At 52.2% G+C, this 19,857-nt stretch overlaps 1 pseudogene; it reads left to right on the top strand.

Moving 5' to 3' along the window:
- Positions 1–7,129, top strand: part of LOC116824853 (putative adhesion G protein-coupled receptor E4P) — a 14,909-nt pseudogene extending 7,780 nt beyond the window's left edge.
- The last annotated feature ends 12,728 nt before the right edge of the window (positions 7,130–19,857 follow it).

Here is a 19,857-nt window from a genome sequence, read left to right as displayed (position 1 = left end):
ATCCACTGAGGTTGACTCAGGGCCCACTGGGACCTGGCTAACTGGGTCAGAGACCCTTGTTCCTTCCTTCTTCACTCCTGCTCCCCTCCTCCATTACAGATGCCAGGGAACAACATTGTCACAAGCCCACGGTTTCCTAGGCTGTCTCTGTGCTGCATCAGGCAGCTGCTCAGAATGTCTGGCAGGCAGGGAAGGGCACAGATCCTGCTGCCTGAAAACTCAGTCACTGACACATGAGTTGAAGGAGGATCCCCATTAACTGTTAGCAGTATAGCACTCTGATGACAACAACAGTTCTGAACACTAGAGGGCGCATGTGGGTGGATACACAAACATGCACTCCAAACAAACACCTAGTGGGTGCACCCCCTCCCACAGCAGTGGAGGGCACAGATCTTGTCTGAGGAGTATCTATATGTCTCCTCCCCTCCAGTGAGACCCTAATCTGGCACAGCAGCAGCAGGGCTCTGGGGCACACTCAGGGGCACTAGCCTTCAGGGCACATTTAAGGGGTGGAGCCTCTCCTCTCCAGTGATAACACCACACTTCATCTCCAGACGTGACATGAAACTGTCTAACATTGAAATAAAGAAGAGCAAAACTGCTGCTCCTGCTGCTCCGCTTTCCCTGCAGAGAGACCCAGGGCAGAGGGTGAGTTCTGCAGCTCCTGAAGGGCGACCGACATTGGTGTTTGCCTTATGCAGGGACCTGATCCTGACACCACCCTCACTCCCTTGTATAGGGCTCCCCCTCTGAGAGCATTGCTGCCCCCTGAACTGGCATTGGCTGTGATGCCCGACATCCCCTGGGAACACATGGGACGTGGCACCTGAACCCCCGGACTCCTCGCTCACAGGGCTTTTCCTTTTCTGTCCCCAGAACGTGACTCTCCCTTTCAATGCCCTCCTGATCAGCACCTCCTTCTGGGACAGCGGAGACACGGACAGGGGTCGGCCGTGACAGTCCTGCTGCAGAGCATGGAACTGGCTGCACTGGCCACTGCTCTCCGGTCTCTGGAGAGGACAACACAGAACGTGACGACAGAGTCTCTGGGTGAGGGGGGACGTGTGGCTTTCAGCGCCACCTGCTGGCTGCTGTGAGATATGGGGTTACACTCTGTGCCCCAAATCCATTGGAAGTTAGCGCCTATATACCACTGTGATGTGAGCCTGTGTTCAGTACAGACACAGAACAGCACTGCCCCTGCACCAGGATATATAACCCAGCCCCGCCAGTGTCCCCAGGAGCAACAGCAATGCCCGAGAAGGGTTTAAATGTGATATTTTGCATTTCACCACTAGGGGCTGCCACGCTGAGCCAGGCACCTCCCCTCACCCACACTACTCCCCCTGCCGGGGACGCAGCATCCCCAGGGAGACACAACCAGAATGGAGAGAGGGGATATGGGAGGGGTGATCAGTGGAACTCAGGAGGGCACCAAACTTCCACCTCCCATAGTGCGGAAGAGCTCTGAAGCCCCTCCGGCTCCAAGCGGAGCGGGAGGGGGGTGGATCTGAGTCAGAATGGACAGATTCCCAGGGAAGTGGTTTCACAGCAAGGGGCTCTGTCATTCCTCACTCCCACCCCCCGCAGCTATCCAGACATGGCTCGTCACAGGGAACTGCAGCCAGCACAGTGAAGTCTTCACCCTGAGAGCTCATGAGGAGACGATGGTTGTGCACTATGATACAGTCACTGGGGCAGCCACACAAGGTACCATCCTGGGGATGGCAACACCCAGGGCCCAAACCACGGCACAGAGCGGTTCCCTGGCACCGAACCCCAGTCTGGGTTCCCCCGTTCCTCCCTCCCTCCCCATGGATCCCCAGGCCGACCCCGGCGCCTGTCTCTAGCCCTGGCGTGCTCCTTGCTGGCTGAGGTTCTCAGGCCTTGAGCCATGGAGCTGACACCTTCTTTCCTGCCTGTCCCACAGCTTGAGCCCCGAGCAGTGAGGATTTGGGGGTGCAGACGGGAGACGGCTCATGAGAGGGTCTCTGGTATGAAGTGAGCCCAGAGAATGGAAAGGGCAAGGACGCCCTAGTCTAGATAGACCCCCAAATGGAGATGTGGGGGACCAGAGTAACGTGGACCCTCAGCTGCCTATTCAGGGCCCCGAAGCCTCACTGTGACCCCTGGGCACCTGGCCGGCTCATTCTTTGCCATAGCAACTCCATCTCCCTAACAAGGGATCACCTCCTCTCCCAGCAGGTTTGGGGACTACTGCTTTTATTTCCTACTCCACCCTGGACTCCATCATCAGTGCAAGACGTCTCAGCGAGGGAAATCAACCAGGTGGTGGGAAGCTGGAGAAAAGTCACCTCAGCTCCAGGGTGGTGAGTGGGGCCGTCGGAGAAGGGAGACCCATTCACCTCTCCAGAGCCGCAAACTTCACCCTGCGCCACAGACAGGTGCGTGGAGGGAGATCCCCTCGCTTTGCTCCATAGCTGGGGCTCCAGAGAGGTACCATCTCCTTCTGGGCATTTGGACCGTGCTCCCTTTCTGGCTCCTGATGGTCCTGAGAAGAGGAGGCCTCCTTATTCCTGATGCACTGGGGCTGTGTTACTGGAGGAGGTTACCGGGGGTCACGCCACAACACAGGGTTGTGCAAAGTGCTCTAGGGTAAGAGCTCCGCCTAGCTCACCCCTAAGCCGGAATAACTGGAAAGCGGCTTTGCGTAGATAGTGGGGTTCAGGGAGTCAGCACGAAACTCTTTGATACAGTAATGAAGTGGTTAGGGTGCGTACGTGTGTGTGTGTGTGTGTGTGTGTGTGTGCGCGCGCACAGCACTGCCCTCTGCTGCATGCTGTCGGAACTGCTCAGCTCACATTCCTTATTGTGACAATAGGCTGGGCAAGGATTTATCACCCTTTTTTCCAATAGCAGGGCCTGGGCTTTTGGAACAGCAGGATCTGTGTTCTCTCTCCGCTGCCACTGGGATGGCCCCAGTGGGCACTAGGGGCTGCGTGGGGAGAGTTGTGGAGCTATCAGTGGCCTCAGGTTTGCAGCAGACGTGATAACAGAAACAACGTTCTGTGGTCCCATGAGGATGAGGATGATTCTGTTGTGTTTCCAGGCCAAAAAAGAGGAGGAAGAGGCTCTCTGCATCCAGGGCCGGTGCTTGCATTTAGGCAGCCTAGGCAATGGCCTAGGGTGCCAGGATTATTAGGGGCGGCATTTTGCTGGAGGGGGTGGCAGACGGCTCCAGTGGAGCTGCCGCAGTCATGCCTGCGGACGGTCCGCTGCTCCCGTGGCTCTGGTGGACCTCTCGCAGGCACGACTGTGGCAGGTCCACTGGAGCCGCGGACCAGCGCGTGGGGCAGCGAAATTGCTGTGCGCCTAGGGCACTAAAACCCCTAGCGCCGGTCCTGTCTGCATCTACTGGAAAGTAGTGGCCGAGAGCGGCAGCTGGTCTCCGGATGGCTGCACCGCCATGCACACGAACAGCACTCACACCACCTGCAGCTGTGACCATCTCTCCAGCTTCACCGTCCTAATGGCTCCCATCGCAGTGACGGTATCTCACCGTGAGACTCGGGTCACAGGGCAGGACCCTGAGCTCCTCACTCAGCCGTGGGCAAAGCTCTCCCTGGAGCGACTGGAGGCTTTGCTGGGGAAAAGGCTGAGTCGGAGCTGAGGGGGCTTTGCTGGGGTCACTGGTGATTCTCCCTTTGCTGCGTTACAGGAGAGCTCCCCACTGACCATCATCACCTACATAGGACTGACCCTCTCCCTGCTGTGCCTCTTCCTTGCTATCCTCACCTTCCCCCTGTGCCGCTCCATCCGCAACGTCAGCACCTCCCTCCACCTGCAGCTCTGCCTCTGCCTCATCCTGGAAGACCTGCTCTTCCTCACCCAGGTGATCCGCATCCGCACTCAGGTATGGCCTGATTCTCCCCTGCTCTGTTCCTCCACTCGCGGCAGGGCAGGGGTGTGTGGCTTTGAAACTCTTTGTGATCCTGGATTCTGGCCTGTGCAGGACACGGGGAGGGTTCCTGGGGGGATGTTTCCACCCCATTAGGCCCCTCCACACTGGGCACAGTGCTCTGAGTGTCCACAATCCCTGGAGTTCAGCCAGTTCTATCCCTATGTCATAGTCTCCCTGTGCCTCGATTCCTCTCCTACGTGACTTGCCTATAGTCACCCAGGGACTCTGTGGCAGGGCTGGGAACAGAACCTGGATCCCCTGAGCCCTGCTCCCCTCCTCTAACCACTAATCTCTGCTCCCTTCCTGCATCAGCAATGTGCACCTGCAGGACTCTCCAGAAACCAAGGTACCTTCCATCTCTGGGTCATGGAGCACTATTCCTGGAGAGCTGAGCTAACAAGAATCCCGGTGTCACCCCCCCCCGGCAGGTCTCCCCCATACTCAGCATTTCTCTTCCCCACCGCAGTGTCCCAGGGCTCTCTGTCTCCCAGGTGGCATGTGCTGTCATTGCTGGCCTCCTACACAACCTCTTCCTGGCCTGCTTCACCTGGATGTTACTGGAGGGGCTGCACCTCTTCCTCACCGTCAGGAACTTGAAGGTCGTGAATTACACCAGCGCCAGCCGGTTCAAGAAGAGATTCATGTGCCCGTTCAGCTATGGATTCCCAACCCTGGTGGTGGCTATTTCTTCAGGGGTGAATCCTGAAGGCTACGGAACTTCCACACAGTACGTGCAGCGCCCATCCCGAAGGGGAGCTGGGATGGGGCTTCCATGTGCTTGTCCGGCTCACCTCAGGTCTGACTTGAACCTAGATTTCCCTGCTCACCCTGCCTGGGAGCTGAATGTCCCCCTGGGACCCTTCCCATCCCCAGGGACACTAAGCTGCCCCAAGCGCTGTAGTTGAGGTGCCCCCTGTCAGACATCTACACTCCTCACCCCACTGATGATGTGGAAGAACAAGCCAGAAAGATCCCACTGGACTCCCAGCTCCCAGGCTGGGTTTGTGGGGCTGGTGGGTAGGAAACAAATGCACCTTCTTACTGTGAGCAAATCCCTGAGCATCCCCTCTCTAAAATGAGTGACTCCACTAAAACGGGGCGTGGTCTATTCTAGACACCCGAGGCTAGATCCTCAGCTGGTGTAAATCAAGGCAGCTCCACTTCCTTCAGTGCAGGTAGGCCAATGTCCCTCCGCTGCATGTCTGGCCCTCCATCAATACTGCGCCCATCCGCCAGGAAGGGTCATTTGAAGAGGTGGAAAAGGAAGTGGTGGCTGAAAACAGGAGATGCTGAGGTAGATGGGGAGGGCTGTTTGCCTGCTACCTGCAAGAGAGTTGGCCATGTCACAGGCAGGCTGAGATCCATCTCGCTTTTGAGACCCAGCTGCCCTGTGACACCTCCTCTCTGCCCCTGGGGCTGAAAAAAGGCACTAATCCCATTAAAGTCACTTTCTTCTTCCTCCCTGTCTGTAGCTGCTGGCTCAGCCAGGAGAGAGGCTTTCATTGGAGCTTCCTGGGTCCAGTCTGTGCTATAATCCTGGTGGGTACCTCACAGAACCACAGGGCCACATTCTCCTCTCACCTCTGCGACCCCATTGATTTCAGTGAAGGAGGGAGTGGAATGTGGCCCATAAAACATAAGGAAAGACCCAGTTAGGTCCCACCTGGCTCATCGGCTGTGGTCAATCCCTGGATGAGTCCCTGTGCTGTATCCCCAGGCCTGCAGCCGTTACTCAGGCACAGCTCCCAGGGACATCAGCAGGAGTTTTGCCAAGTGAAGACAGAAGAGTTTGGTTTAGTTGAGTTAACGACCCAAGGAACGAGGAAGGGAGAGGGCTCCAGTCTGCATTCTCTGCCTCAGCTGGTGTCACCAGCCCCGGATGGGACGTTTTACAGGAAATATTTCCCACTGTTCCCACAGATAAATATAACATTCTTTGTGCTGACCCTGTGGATCCTGACAAACAGACTCTCCTCCCTCAATGCAGATGTGTCCACTGTCAGAGACCACAGGTGAGAGGGCAACAAAACAGTCCTGGAGGGTCAGATGTCTTGGTTTGGAAGGTCCTTGGCACCGGAGGGGGTGGGGGATTGCAGGAGGGGAACAGCATATCTAGGATCCATAGGAATGAATTCCCAGTGTGTTTGCATTGACAGTAACCCTGTCCCACACAGGAAAGCCAGGGATGGCAGCTCCACCCCACTCTGCCCGGATCCTCCTGACCCAATTGCTCTCCATAGAGTTATTGTAACGGGATCTCTCCATCTGCCTTTATCCAGGTTACTGACCTTTAAAGCCATCGCCCAACTCTTCCTTCTGGGCTGCACATGGAGCCTTGGTCTCCTCCAAGTCAGCCCAGCAGCTATGGTCATGGCGTATTTATTCACCATCATCAACAGCCTGCAGGAAGCCTGCATCTTCCAGGTGCACTGTCTCCTCAATGGCCAGGTAATACCCACGGCCCATCAGTGCCCACACAGCACCTTCACCGGCCTCACAGTGGCCATGTCTGATCTTCTCTGTGTAAGTTACATAGTGCAGTGACTGTGTCCCTCACTCTCCAGGTGAGAGAGGAATACAGGAGATGGATCAAAGGATTCCGAATGTTCAGCACGAAATCTCAAACATCCGATCTGTCCATGTCTGCTGTTCCACTGCCAGCACCAAGACGGTAAGATGTCCTCTGCTCTGTTCCAATACCAGCCTGTGACACAGTCATCTCTAGCTGGGTCTCATTGCTGCTGTAAAGGTGCTTTGCCCCCGAATGGCGCAGGATTGGTTATGAGTCAGCTGGGAACATCACTGCAAGTGTTAGTGAGAGTTGGTCACTATCGAGGGGTATCCTAGATGTCTTAGGCACCAGAACAGAATGTCCTGTCCTGGCACTTCCACGTTCCCTTCCCTTGGCTCTTCTGGGAGCTCCAGGGGTCACTCACTGTGGACTAGGCAGGCATTGGCTCTTGCAGTGTAAAGAGCTGAACGTATCAGATTATCCCCTGGGACTGAAACCTTGTCAGTGGAGATGGATCATCCCCAATGAGCAGTCAGCACCATGAAGAATTTCCCTTGGCTCCATTATCCCTATGGGTCAGTGTCCAGGGGCTTTGTGTGTCACCTTCCAGAGACAACCTGCCAATTTGCATATTACACTCTCAGTGGCCTTGGAACCTATTGTCATTTTTCTGCTTTTCTTGCCAGATGTAACCCGTCTGGCAGGTGGAGGTAGCAGCAACCAGGGCCAGGTTCAATACCTAGGGGTTCCAATACAAAACCGAACCAGCAGGAGCCCCCTGTGATGTGGCACTCCATATGCTTTATGAAAATATGGTTATGAATATGACATAATTAGAATATACTTTATGCTAAATACCCCTTCTATGGTGTCTTTAGAAAGCTTGTAATTTGCTAAGTATGTTCATCCTATTTGTTTGCATGTGTTATTTCTATATCTGGAGTTAGGAGAATAAGATATAAACTTGTATCACTGATGTAAGCATATTAAGTGGAGGCCATTAAAAGTGCTCCAGAAACAATCAGTTGTAAATGGCTTTAGTTACTTGAAAGCCTCCCTGTGTATGTGTGGGCCAGCCCATGGGGAATGGAGACTGGTCACCTGATAATGAAATCAATCTTAATTTGGTACTTTTTTGGTACTTTTCCATTTATAAGGAGGGGTAGGGATCCAGAGAGACAAAAGATTCGCACCTTGTACCAAAGTGATAAAAGGGGGTGGAGCAGGACAAAGGGCTGCCAGTCACGAGAAAACCCCTGCTTACCACCTGAGTTGTCTCTTGGATCTAACAAATACTGTACCAGGGGAAAGGTTTGGACCTAGACTAAGAAGGAGTCTAGTCTGTGAAAGAAACTGATTGGAACATCTCTGAGAGTGAGATTTACCTGTAACCAGTTTCTTAATGTATTTGCCTTAGACTTTTGTGTTTTCTTTTATTTTGCTTTGTGACTTACTTTGTTCTGGCTGTTATTACTTGAAACCACTTAAATCCTACTCTTCATAGTTAATCAAAAATGATTTTATTTATAAACCCAAAGTAAGTGATTAATTCCTGGGAGAGCAAACAGCTGTGCATATCTCTCTATCAGTGTTATAGAGGGTGAACAATTTATGAGTTTAACCTGTATAAGCTTTCTACAGAATAAAATGGATGTATTTGGGGTTTGGATCCTTTTGGGAGCTGGGTGTCTGGGTGCTGGAGACAGGTAACCTGCTGAACTGTTTTTAGTTAAGGTCTGCAGCTTTGGGGACATGGCCCAGACCCTGGGTCTGTGTTGCGGCAGGCAGCGTGTCTGGATCAAAAAGGCAGGGTTCTGAAGTCCCAAGCTGGCAGGGAAACAAGCTCAGGGTACGTCTACACTACGGGATAATTTTGAATTAACTTAAACCAGTTTTATAAAACAGATATTATAATGTTGATAGCACGCGTCCACACTAGGCACAGTAATTCAGCGGTGTGCGTCCATGGTCTGAGGCTAGTGTCAATTTCTGGAGCGTTGCACTGTGGGTAGCTATTCCGTAGCTATCCCATAGTTCCTGCAGTCTCCCTGCCCCTTGGAATTCTGGGTTGAGAGCCCAGTGCCTGATGGGACAAAAATCATTGTGCGGGTGATTCTGAGTAACACGCCTCACCACTCCCTCGTCGAAAGCAGCAGACAATCATTTCCGCCTTTTTTTTCCTGGGTGACTGTGCCAAACAGCCATAGCACAGTAAGACTGGACCCTGCTCCAGATCCAATAACCGGCAAATCGTGGACGTTGTAAACACCATCAGCGCCATTTCGTGCAGTCCTAATGCTGAACCATGAACTGCAAGGCAGGCGAGGAGGAGGCGGCTACCGGCACAGCGCGGCGATGACGAGTGATGAAGACATAGAACACTGGATTCTCCCAAACAGCGGCCCCCTGTTGTTTTGGACTCCTACTGGTAATTGGGGCAGGTTCTAACCCACTGAACCGAGCCGATTTTGGGCCCCAGGGAAACAAGCACGAGACTGGTGACACCGCCTAGTTTGGCAGGTGTGGGACAGATTCGCAGTGGCGCGAAACTTTCGCAGCTAAGAGCACTGTTCATGGAACTTTGTGACTTGCTTCCCCTGGCCCTGAAACGCCCATAATACCCAAGATGAGAGCCAGCGCCATCACCAGTGCAGAAGCGAGTGCAATAGCCCTCTGGAAGCTTGCAACGCCAGACAGCTACTGGTCAGTCGGCGAATCAATTTGGGAGTGGGCAATATCTACTGTGGGGGCTGCTGTGATCGCAAGTAGCCAAACAATCGTTCTAAGCTGCTGCTCACGAAAGGTGTGACTCTGGGAAACGTGCAGGTCATAGTGACAAAAGCTGGCTTTGCTGCAATGGGATTCCTAAACTGAGGGGGAACGATAGATGGAACCCATATCCTCTTTATCTTGGCCCAGCGCCAGGGCCAACCCAGATGTAAACCGGCAGGGGTACTTTTCAATGGTGCTGCAATTCAACTGGCTGGATCACAAGGGACGTTTCACCAACATCCCACGTGGGATGCCACGGAAGGGTTCATCGATGCAGTGTCTTCACAAAGCACAACTCTGTTTAATACGGCTGCCAGCAAGGGAATTACTTCCCAGACGCTAAAAGAATTAAACTCCAGGGGATGTTGAAATGGCCTCGTCGCTTATCCTGGGTGACCCCAGCCATAGCCCTTGTTGATGCCACGGCTTCATGAAGCCATACACAGGCAGCCGTGGATACAGTGGTCAGGAGCTGGTTCAAACTAACCAGGCTGAGCAACGCAGGATGGTGGTAGAATGTGCATTGGCGTTTAAAAGGGCTCCGCCTGGCGATCATCTACTACTCCGCTCAGACCTCAGCCAAACCAATGTCCCGGCTTGCTAAATTTGCTGCTTTTGCTGTGTGCTCCACAATCTCATGTGAGAGTAGAGGAGACCTTTAATGTCGGGGTGGGAGGCTGAGCAAATCACCTATGCCGCTGAGTAGCGCAAGCAGAACACAGGGCGGATTAAAAAGAGCACACGCAGGAAGCGGTGCTCATGCAGAGGAAGCTTTTGAAAACATGAGTTTTTCCGCACACTGGCGCAGGCACGGTGTGACTGCTGGTTTGGTTTCCCCTTCATGAACGCGACGCTCCACATTGACTCCTTCCCTGTAAGGCACCCATGCCCTCCCCCTTTGCAATACAGCTTGCTTAAGGAAATAGAAGTAAACTATCCGCTTAAGAAATCCTGTATTCTTTACTAAAAGTCATTCCTGTTAAGCAACTCCACCCTCCCTCCCTTCGATTACCGCTTGCTTAAGTCAAATAAAGTCACTATTGTTTAAAAATCAGGTATTTTTTTATTAAAAGTCATTCCCTTGTGAAGGCTTGCCGTGTAAGGAAAATACCAGTCAGTCATCATTTAAAACAAGTCATGTACATCATGTATTAAAAAGTAATTATATAAAGTAGGCGAGAGAATTACCAAGGTATCGCGGGTGCGGTTTGGTAGGAGGGGAACGGAAAAGTACGTATAAGCACATTTCAATGTAATGACACCCCTGTTTTGGGTTGGACTACTCCACCGGGTGGATCGCATCAATGTCCCTGTACGCAAGCCTCGCCGTCCCACTGTCGACTTACTCATGCTCGCTCGACGTGCAGTAATAAGCGAGTCTATCATATTGCTTTTAAATCATAGTACTCCTCTATATATTAAAAGTACATATCCATGTATAGCAGGTGTGCAATTACGCTCTCGTATCAATTTAACAATTCATGTCTTCATGTGATTAAGCGAAAGTAATTATATAGAAAGTGAGGCGAGGAAGAATTTCACAACGTGGGTCATCCGCGAGAGTAGCGACGGTTTCGGAGGAGGACTGAGACAACAGGTCGCTTAAATGCGACAGCTAGTTCAGTGTTAATACAGACACTTCTAGATTGAGCTAATCACGACGGGTGTGGTCTGTATAAGCCTGTAGTGGACAGATAAGCCTTAGCTCCATACCTACGTCGTCCCTGTGTACAGAAGCGTGCTGTGTCGTGAAGGAGCAATATTGGCCCCAGTACTTGTGTAGAGAGCGTTCTAGAAGGTTAGACACAGGAGAGTTCCTGCTCATGGACACCTCTGTGACCCCGCTTGGCTCTTCCGAACATGTCCACGAGAGCGGGCGCGAGGATATCTGCGTTTGATTCATCGACCAGTATTGCATACTCAGCGTGGTCGATCCCTCGGCGCCACTACCGCCTCTACTAGCTCTCCCCACATGCCTCACCCTTCACTCGATTCTTCCTCGCAAGCCCATGTCCTCTCCTCTTAGAGTTGTGCCCCACACCTTTCTTCTACGAGAACGTATCAGATACTCCCTCCTATCCATCACTAGTATATGTGTCCCATCGCTGTCCTCCCCGTGATCACCAAGTCAGATCTGGTCCCCTGATTAACTTATGCTTACCCATAGCTCTCTTCTATCTGCATTTTTGATGACTACTTCAACATCGACGTGTCAATGCTGGCCATGATTTATGTGTGAGAACTAATCCATCACTCGCGTGCCTCATACTACGCCAGGGTGCTTCTGACCCTTCACGTCATTTCCTTCACTTGCCTTAATGCATGCACTAGACCATAGTGCAGGATGCTAGGCGAGGACTCTGTAAGAATCTGCTGAGCCATAGCTACATGATTAGATGTGAGCGGAATCAGGCGGCTGGCTAGATACAGGCTCTTCTCGCAAATGCGTAATCAGATGTGGTACTAGATACAATAGAGTTCTACCTCATACACGGTAATACTGATAGCTCATGCGATTAGTAGCTCACATCGCTTAGCACCATGTGAGTCACTCTATGTAACTAGCAACTGGCTCGCAGTTGTTTCATGCGTAGATCTGCCTAACATACTATGCTAGAGCTCTCTCTGGTGTTACGCTCACTCATGGCAACACCCACACAGGCCTACGGGCCATCAGGATTCACCTTTCCCATGCGGTATCGGTTCTCGATATTCTTACTTATACGTCTTTCTTTGGCACGCTTCAGACTCTTTAACTCGCACCGTGCATACATGTTTCATTTCCTGTAGCGTTGCAGAAGCAGACACGCTCCGAACGCACTCCCACCTACACACTTAAGTCCAATTTTCGTTGCTTTACCCTCCCCCACCGACATGGGATTAAATGGTCACTCACTTGCGATGAATGGACATGTCTGAATTACACAATTTTCCCTTCCCGGTGCACCCCGCCACGACACGCATCAGCTTGTGTAGGCTCGTGCAAAGGTGATACCTGCTGAGCTCACATAACACATAGAGCCGTGGCAGTATCCTGTCTTTTCCCCTTCCCCCACTGGCTAACAGTGCACAAGGAGCTTTCTTGGTCTTAGAGCATCAGTCGCTAGTAGGACCAATGGCCTCTTCTCTGTCCTCCCTTAATTAACTTCTCGAAAATTTCAACCGGTTATCAAATGAACGATATCACTACTGCTGCCAGTGTTACATGAGCGACGATATACTAGACGGCTCTTCGTTGATTTATGGCCAATACAATCCCGGGCTACCATACGCAGCTATGCTTTTGTCATGCATATGTATACCAATTGACTTGACTCTCACGTTCCTTCGGCGATGGTCAAGCCTGCTCACCCATACGCACTTTGTGTGGTCACGGAAACATAGGCGCGCGTTGTCAGACATACGCTGCGGAGATCTGGCTTTACCCTCCTCCCCCACTCTCATGCGTCAGGTTTCATGAGTATTACAGACTGCATCTGCTAACTCAGAAACTCCCTCCTCTCCTTCCCCTCACTCGCCGCCCCAGCCACCGCGTGGCTGGTTGCTGTGGAAAGAATCATACTGTCAGAGCGCAACATGAGCCGCATCTATTCCTCTCTTCCCGCGTTCCCTCTCCCGCAACGTTGTGCGTACGATTATCCATTCCTGAATGTAGGGACCACAGCCTCAGTTTTCAATGACGGATATTCATTCCTGCGTGAGGCATGGCGCCTAAGCTAGACGTGCGTACTTAAAAACACTGTGTGGACATCCGTGGTTGCTTAGAATCCGATAACTCCCTGACCGATACGCAAGCTATGCTAGTTAGTCATGCTCTAACTGTACTAAACTCCGTTCAGCGTGGTTTACTGGTCTAACGGCGGATTTTCATCGGTCGTTGGAGTACATAATTGCTCTACCTGCATGCCACTGTGTGACGGAGTCGTTATCACAAGGCCATGCCTTGCCCTCTCAGCAACTTTCTGCACAAGGTTAAGTCGCTACGGTAGCCATCCAGTGTTGATGGGACCATACGCAGCTATGCTTTGTCATGCAATGATACCCGATTACTTGCTACGTGCATGGCGTGGTCAAGTGTCCTACCATGGTGGACGGAACAAGGCTGCCTTGCCCAGAAACTTTCTGCAAAGGCTTTTCGAGTACCTCCTTTTGTCTTTTGGAACGCAGTTCTGTTAGCACTGAATCCTCTCCCCATATAGCGATAAGATTCAGTAGCTCCCGTGTGGTCCATGCTGAAGCTCTTTTTCGATTCTCAGGAGACTGCATGGCTACCTGTGCTGATGAGCTCTGCGTGGTCACCTGTGCTGATGAGAGCTCCACGCTGGCCAAACAGGAAATGATTCAAAAGTTCGCGGGGCTTTTCCTGTCTACCTGGCCAGTGCCTCCAAGTTCAGAGCGGTCACAGTGGTGCACTGTGGGATACTGCCCGGAGGCCAATACCGTCGATTTCCATCCACACTAACCCTAATCCGATATATTAATATCGATTTTAGCGCTACTCCTCTCGTCGGGAAGGAATACAGAAATCGATATAAAGTGCTCTTTATATCGATATAAAGAGCGTTGTAGTGTGGACGGGTACCCCGTTAAATCGATTTAACGCTGTTAAAATCGATTTAAACGCGTAGTGTAGACCAGGCCTCAGAGTTAATTTCATCACATCAGGTGGCAGTCCCAAGGGGATCTCTGTGACTAACCCATCCCACTCCCACCCAGTAATCTGAGAAAACTTCAACCCCCGCCCCAGGTGCCTCTAAGAGGCAATACACCCCCTCTCGAGTCTGTGTATAACAAAAAGAACTTTTAATAAAAAGGGGAAAGGAACGTGGTAGTAATCTAGGAAACCCCAGAACCACGATTCGAAAGCTTGTGACCATGAGTAAGGCAATGATATTTTTAATAAAAATCACAGCCAGGTCATGGGAAATAAAAAACAATTCACGGAAGCCTCTGACCTGTCCTGACTTTCACTAAAAATATACTGAGAAAATGAGGAGGCACCGCGGGACCCGATTCGAAGGAGCTGCCGCCGAAGTCCTGCCGTTGTTTTCGGCAGCAGCTCAATTGGCGGCATTCCGGTGGAGGGACCTTCCTCTGTGGCAGTGATTGAGCTGCCTCCAAAGACAGTGGCGGCAGCTCCTATGGGATGTTGCGGGGCCTGATTCTGGGGAATCAGCTGAATCGCCCTAAAGCTGGCCCTGCCTGTAACCTTCCTCCCCCATTAGGCTATGGAGCTCCCCACCCCCTGCTCAGTTCTGAGGTGCAAATTATTGGGGGGCAGAGCTAATTGGAGGGGAAAGGCCTCCTGTCCGTGACCTCCAGGACATAATCATAGCCTTAGCCATGAGCAAACTCCTACCCCAGAATATATTGGGCAGTGTCTTTTTCCTCAGTTTCTCCCCTTGAGGTTTGAAAGTCCAACAAATTCTCTTTTAACCTGCTTTTGCCATTTACCCCACTCACAGTTGCTGTCCTTGGTCGGCGAAGACCCAGAGTTCAGAGCGATCATGTGAGATCAGCTCCTACCCAGGGCCAGCTCTGGCTTTTTTGCCACCCTAAGCAAAAAAAAAAAAAAAAAAAAAAAACCTATGGGGGGGGCTGCAGTGGCGAAGCAATAAAAAAGGTGGCCATGTCGCCCTAGGGATTGGAGGGAAGCCACCCCTCTAGACTCTGCCGCCCCAGCATGAGCTTGCTTGGCCGGTGCCTGGAGCTGGCCTTGCTCCCGCCAGTGGGGTGGGAGGTGTGGAGATGGGTGTCGAGAAATGCCTCGGCCGCTGCTGCCACCACCAGGGCCGACGAGAGGGGGAGGAGCTGGTACAAACTACGGGGCCCCGGGGCCTGGCTACTGGTCCTGGCTTTGTTGGCTCCGTTATCCAGTCCGCCCTTGCTGGGCATCCAAAATTTTTTTCATTGGGGCCTGAACCCGCTCTCGGTGGCCTGGCCACCACCATGTTTACAACTGAGGTCTGGTCTGAACTACAGACCTATATCGGTGGAATACATCGCTCGGGCGGTGAAAAATCCACACATACCTTCCTCTGTGCGACGTAGTTATACCAACCTGACCTGTGTAGACAGCGCTGTGTGGCAGGAGAGCTTCTCCGTTGACTCAGCTACTGCCTCTTCTGGGAGATGGATTAACTATACCAATGGGTGAAGCTGTCTCCCGTCAGCTTAGAGCATCTCCATTAAAGCGTCACAGCAGCACAGTGTCCCTTGGTGCAGCTGTGCAGATGTGAGCTCTTAAGCGCAGACGTGCCACTAAGGCTCAGCGGCTAGACCTGGTTCTCAGTGATTTCAGCTCCAGCAATCACTGAACAACCAAACACTCTGAAGTGTGTCTGATCAGCTCTGTCTTTACACAGTGGCGAGGGAGATGATCAAATGGCGTCTAGGACTCTTTAGGCAGAGCCCACACCCCCGGATACAGACACCTGTCCCCACCTTCTTTCTCTCTCACTCTCAGGAGATTTGCCCCCCCCCTGCTTAATGAGTGAGGGTCAATTTAGGGCAGGCTAAGCACTGTTCTGCTCCCCTTTTCCTCACACAATCAGGGTGACAACATCTTCACGCCATCAGGGTGATCCCAATGCACTGCCCCTACTAAAGTGATTTGTAACCCACAACATGCCAACGGGTCACTTTGGCAAAGCAGCTCCCTGTGCTGAGTTCTGAGGCACAATAGGGTGCTTAGGCAAACACCGTCTGCTCCTGGAGTCTGTTCCCCCAGCTCATCACTCCATGTCAGCAGAGGAGCTCAGTCCGACCCCACTTACACAGCAATGAAGAAACGGGGAAGGAAAGCGGAGCCTGCGTGTCTGAAAACATCTCCCTGCTCCCACCCAGCTCAGGACACTTCAACCTTTGCATGGGGAGAGGAAGCTGCTGGTTCATTACAAACAGCTTGATTGCTGCTCCTCGAGGTGGGAAAAGGGAGCAGGGTCTGTCTTTCCTGCGCTTGGGAACCCTGTTGGAACGACCCCCAGCAGCTGGAATATTCCACAGAAAAATCAGCGCGTAACCCCACTGAATTCAGTAGAATTACTCCTGCCCTGCACCCGGGTAAATGAGAGCAGTAGCTGGCCCTCCTCAGTACCACACTGGTGTCCCACAGCTCTGACTCATCTGCCAAAGCCCTGGGAAGTGGCCAGTCTCCAATCTTAAGGGTGGATGCTCAGGGGAAGGAATAACCGAGGTCCCAGTCAGGAATCCAGAGGGGAATCGTCCCTAGGACATTACAAGGGCTTGTGGTTGAGGAGATACAAAAAGCCTTTCACCCCAGAGCAGCAGCTGACCCCTTGTTGAGGAGAGGGGCCAGACCAGCCTGTGTTGGACCTGCATGCTAGGGCTACCTACCTCTTCTGTAGCTCATTTCCTCAGAAGGTCTCAATGTCCTTTACAAAGGAGGCCATTATCAGTATCCCCATGTTACCTAAGGTTCCTGGGAAGCAAGTGGCAAATTTTGGAATTGAAGGTCTGGGAAGCATAGTTCCTGGGGATTGTTAGATAGTGTTGGCAGACTCTCCATACCCGAGTCTGGTGACATGGAGCTGAGCTGCATCCACACTACAAAACGTTTGGGCTCTGACCCACCCCGTAGCAGGCTGTGCAGGCCTGAGTCAAACTAACTTCTATGTGGACAGAAGTGGGTCTTGGTCTTAAACCTAGGTCAGAACCCTGGCTTAGTATGCTGTGTAGACATACCATTGATGTTTACCAAATAGGCATTATAGGCACATGTCTAGGGGCACTGGGCATTCTAAGGGCACTTTACTCTCTAAAACTGTGTGCAACATGAACGACAGTTGTAGGTGGGTGGGTGTGGGGCTGAAGATGCAGTGCCCAGGGGCACATAAAGTGTAAATCCAGCCCTGCCCTCCAGGGCTTGAGATTCTGCTACTTTAAAGTTACAAACTGATGCGGAAACATCTCTCAGGCGCCTGAGTCACTCTGATTCTAAGTAAAAAGCTTGTACATTTTTTTAACTGCTGCTTCCATTGCTGTTGCTCAGTCCGTTGCTTTGGGCCAGGTTATGCCCCCCTCTCTCAGACATTGTCTTTGAATTCCCTCATTGGTTTATAGTATTAATAATCTCCCCTGCAGCACATAGGACATTTCCAGCTGAGTGCTAGTCGGCTAATATTTTTAGTTCTTCCACAGACACAGCTACAGTTTCACCTTGCCGCCTCACTGTGTGATGACACTTGAAATGTTCTATATTAATGCTTGTCTATGGTGTCTGTGCTTGCTCTGTTCAGATCTCTTGCAGATCTTCTGAAGTTTTACCTCCTGCTTCCTGGGAGTGCAACAAACTCCTGAAGAGGGAGTAGGTTTAATTTAAGCAGCCCTGAGGAATATCACTCTGTTTGTCTTATATTTATAATCTCATTTACAAGGAAATTACTGGCTCCGGCTTTCCATGGATAAACGCTGATCCGCACTTTCTACAGGAAACTTCAGTTTTCCCATCACTCTCCAGTCTTACATTTTTCCTCATCACCAATGTTGTAAAGTGACTGCTCAGTGCAATGAAAATAAGTGCTCAAGAGAGCCCGCTGGGAACTTGCGGCTTCATTTAGATGCATCCTCACAGAATGTGTGTGTACAGGCACTGGAAGCCCCATGGATCAGTGCCTCCTGCACCGTCCCAGTGCTACCTGCCCGCTGTGATCAGCTGTTTATCGCTGGTGTAGAGGGGGTGGAGAGTGGAGGGAAAGGGTGGGAGGGGGCGGAGTGGGTTCAGGAAGAGGTGGGGCAGGGTTGTGTGCTTGGGGGAACAGGTGGAGTGGGGGCAGGTCCTGGGCCAGATCTGGGCTGGGAAGAGGAGTGGGTGGGAGTGGATGTTTGGGGGAAAGGGTGGAGTGGGGGGTCAAGCACCCTCCCAGTGATTGAGGCAGTTGTCACCTGTGTGTGTGTGAATTCCAACGGGGGGTGGTAGGGTTGTTGGTGTGTGTGTGTGTGGGGGGGGTCCCACTGACTAAAAGAGGAAGTAAGTGGCACAGGATAGCACAGGCTGAGCTAACAATCCAAGGCAGTTAGGGCAAGGTTATATCCCATAATATTCTGGGCAACTCTTCCAAGACCACTTTACTACACCCCCTTCCTCCTGCCCCAGAGAGATGGGGCAGAACCGTAGGCCCCCCTTTCCCACCTCCAGGCGCAGCAGCAGCAGTGTCCCTTTTCTCCCATAGAGCTAACAGTGGGACCCTCCCCATGTTTACCTCGGCAGCCTGGGTGTCTTGCGGGCGGAGGGGCAAGCATGCTGGGCTCTTACCTCCTGCCCCCACCCCACAAACCCCCTGCCAGGGACGGCTGGCAGAGCCCTCCTCTCCCCCGCAGGGCTCAGAGTTAATGCCCCAGTGGGAGACACAGTGCAGCTCCCCCCTCTCTGAGTGACTGTCTCACAGCCTGGACGAAGGGTGGCTGCCACACGCACTGATGTCAATAATGTCTGGTGCAGGCCAGAGCACCCTCCTCCCGGTGCAGGGCCCACCATGATCCTGTTGCTGGCACAAAGTGCCAGAGGCTAAGCAACAGCGGTTCGTGGCCCAGAGTGCGTAGCGCCAATGAACACACCAGGGTGGAGAAGCAAAACACAAGTTTATTTGAGCTCATATAAGGTGCGAGGGAGAATACAATCTCAAATCCTGCACACCTAAAACAAGCAGTTTCTTCCTTTTATATCCCAGTTGTTTACTACAAAACTTTTTCTTGCTGACTAGCTGATCTCTCACTCCCCCCTCCTTTCCCATCCAGCTGCAGTATCTTTTCTCAATCAATCTTTTTGTCTTCCCCCTTCCTCCCCCCCTCCGCTGTTGAGAGACGTATACGGTATCTTAAAACGGCCTTGAGCGTGCTTTAGCCTAGCTTCAATGTATTACAGCAGAAAACTGACTATTACAACCGAAAACTAACTGCGAACACTACATTTTTGCAGCTATTAGTACATTAGGTTAGACTAGGTTACACAAAGTGTTTAACATGGAGGAACAACGGTTCATTGAGGCTTGAGCAGGAGGGCTTCTTCGGCACTCGTGATCTTCCACCCTCCCGAGCTACCTAGATTTATGCCTAGTGACACTAACAATCCCCTCCCTCCTGGACAGGGCCCACCACAGTCCCTTCCCCCGCAATCCTCTCCCTTCTGGATAGGGCCCATTATGAGCCCCTCCATCCCTGATCCTCTCCCACCCTGACAGGGCTCACCACGAGACCAAGTGCCTCCCCCTCCCTCCCTGAGCTCACCACAAGGCCAAGTTCTTCCCCCTCACCCCCACCCGGGTAGGGTGGTCAAGCCCAAAGCTGCCAACTTAAGCCCCTCCCTGATCTCTCACACCAGGCAGGACCCAGCACAACCCCCCCACTGACCCCTCAGTTCTGCTTAGGGTCCAGCACTGGGCTGAGGCCCCGTGCTCCTGCACAGGGTGTTCTGCTCACAGCCTATGCACAGTGAGATAGGGAAAGGGGAAAAAAATCTTCCTGGCAGGTTGCCACGTAAACAAGAAATCTATCGATGACCCAAGTCCCTGCTGATGGCAACTGGTCGAGGGCACAGGGCATATCAGAGTTACATGGATCCCCTTGTACATACTAGTCCATCAAAGCATGTCATGTGAGGGTGCTAATGAAAGACTGTCTCACACTGGTC

This window comes from Chelonoidis abingdonii, chromosome 5 (genome assembly GCF_003597395.2).
Source record: "Chelonoidis abingdonii isolate Lonesome George chromosome 5, CheloAbing_2.0, whole genome shotgun sequence".
Lineage (NCBI taxonomy): Eukaryota > Metazoa > Chordata > Testudines > Testudinidae > Chelonoidis > Chelonoidis abingdonii.
Note: the sequence above shows the minus strand (reverse complement) of the source record. Positions and strands in the feature narration are given on the sequence as shown.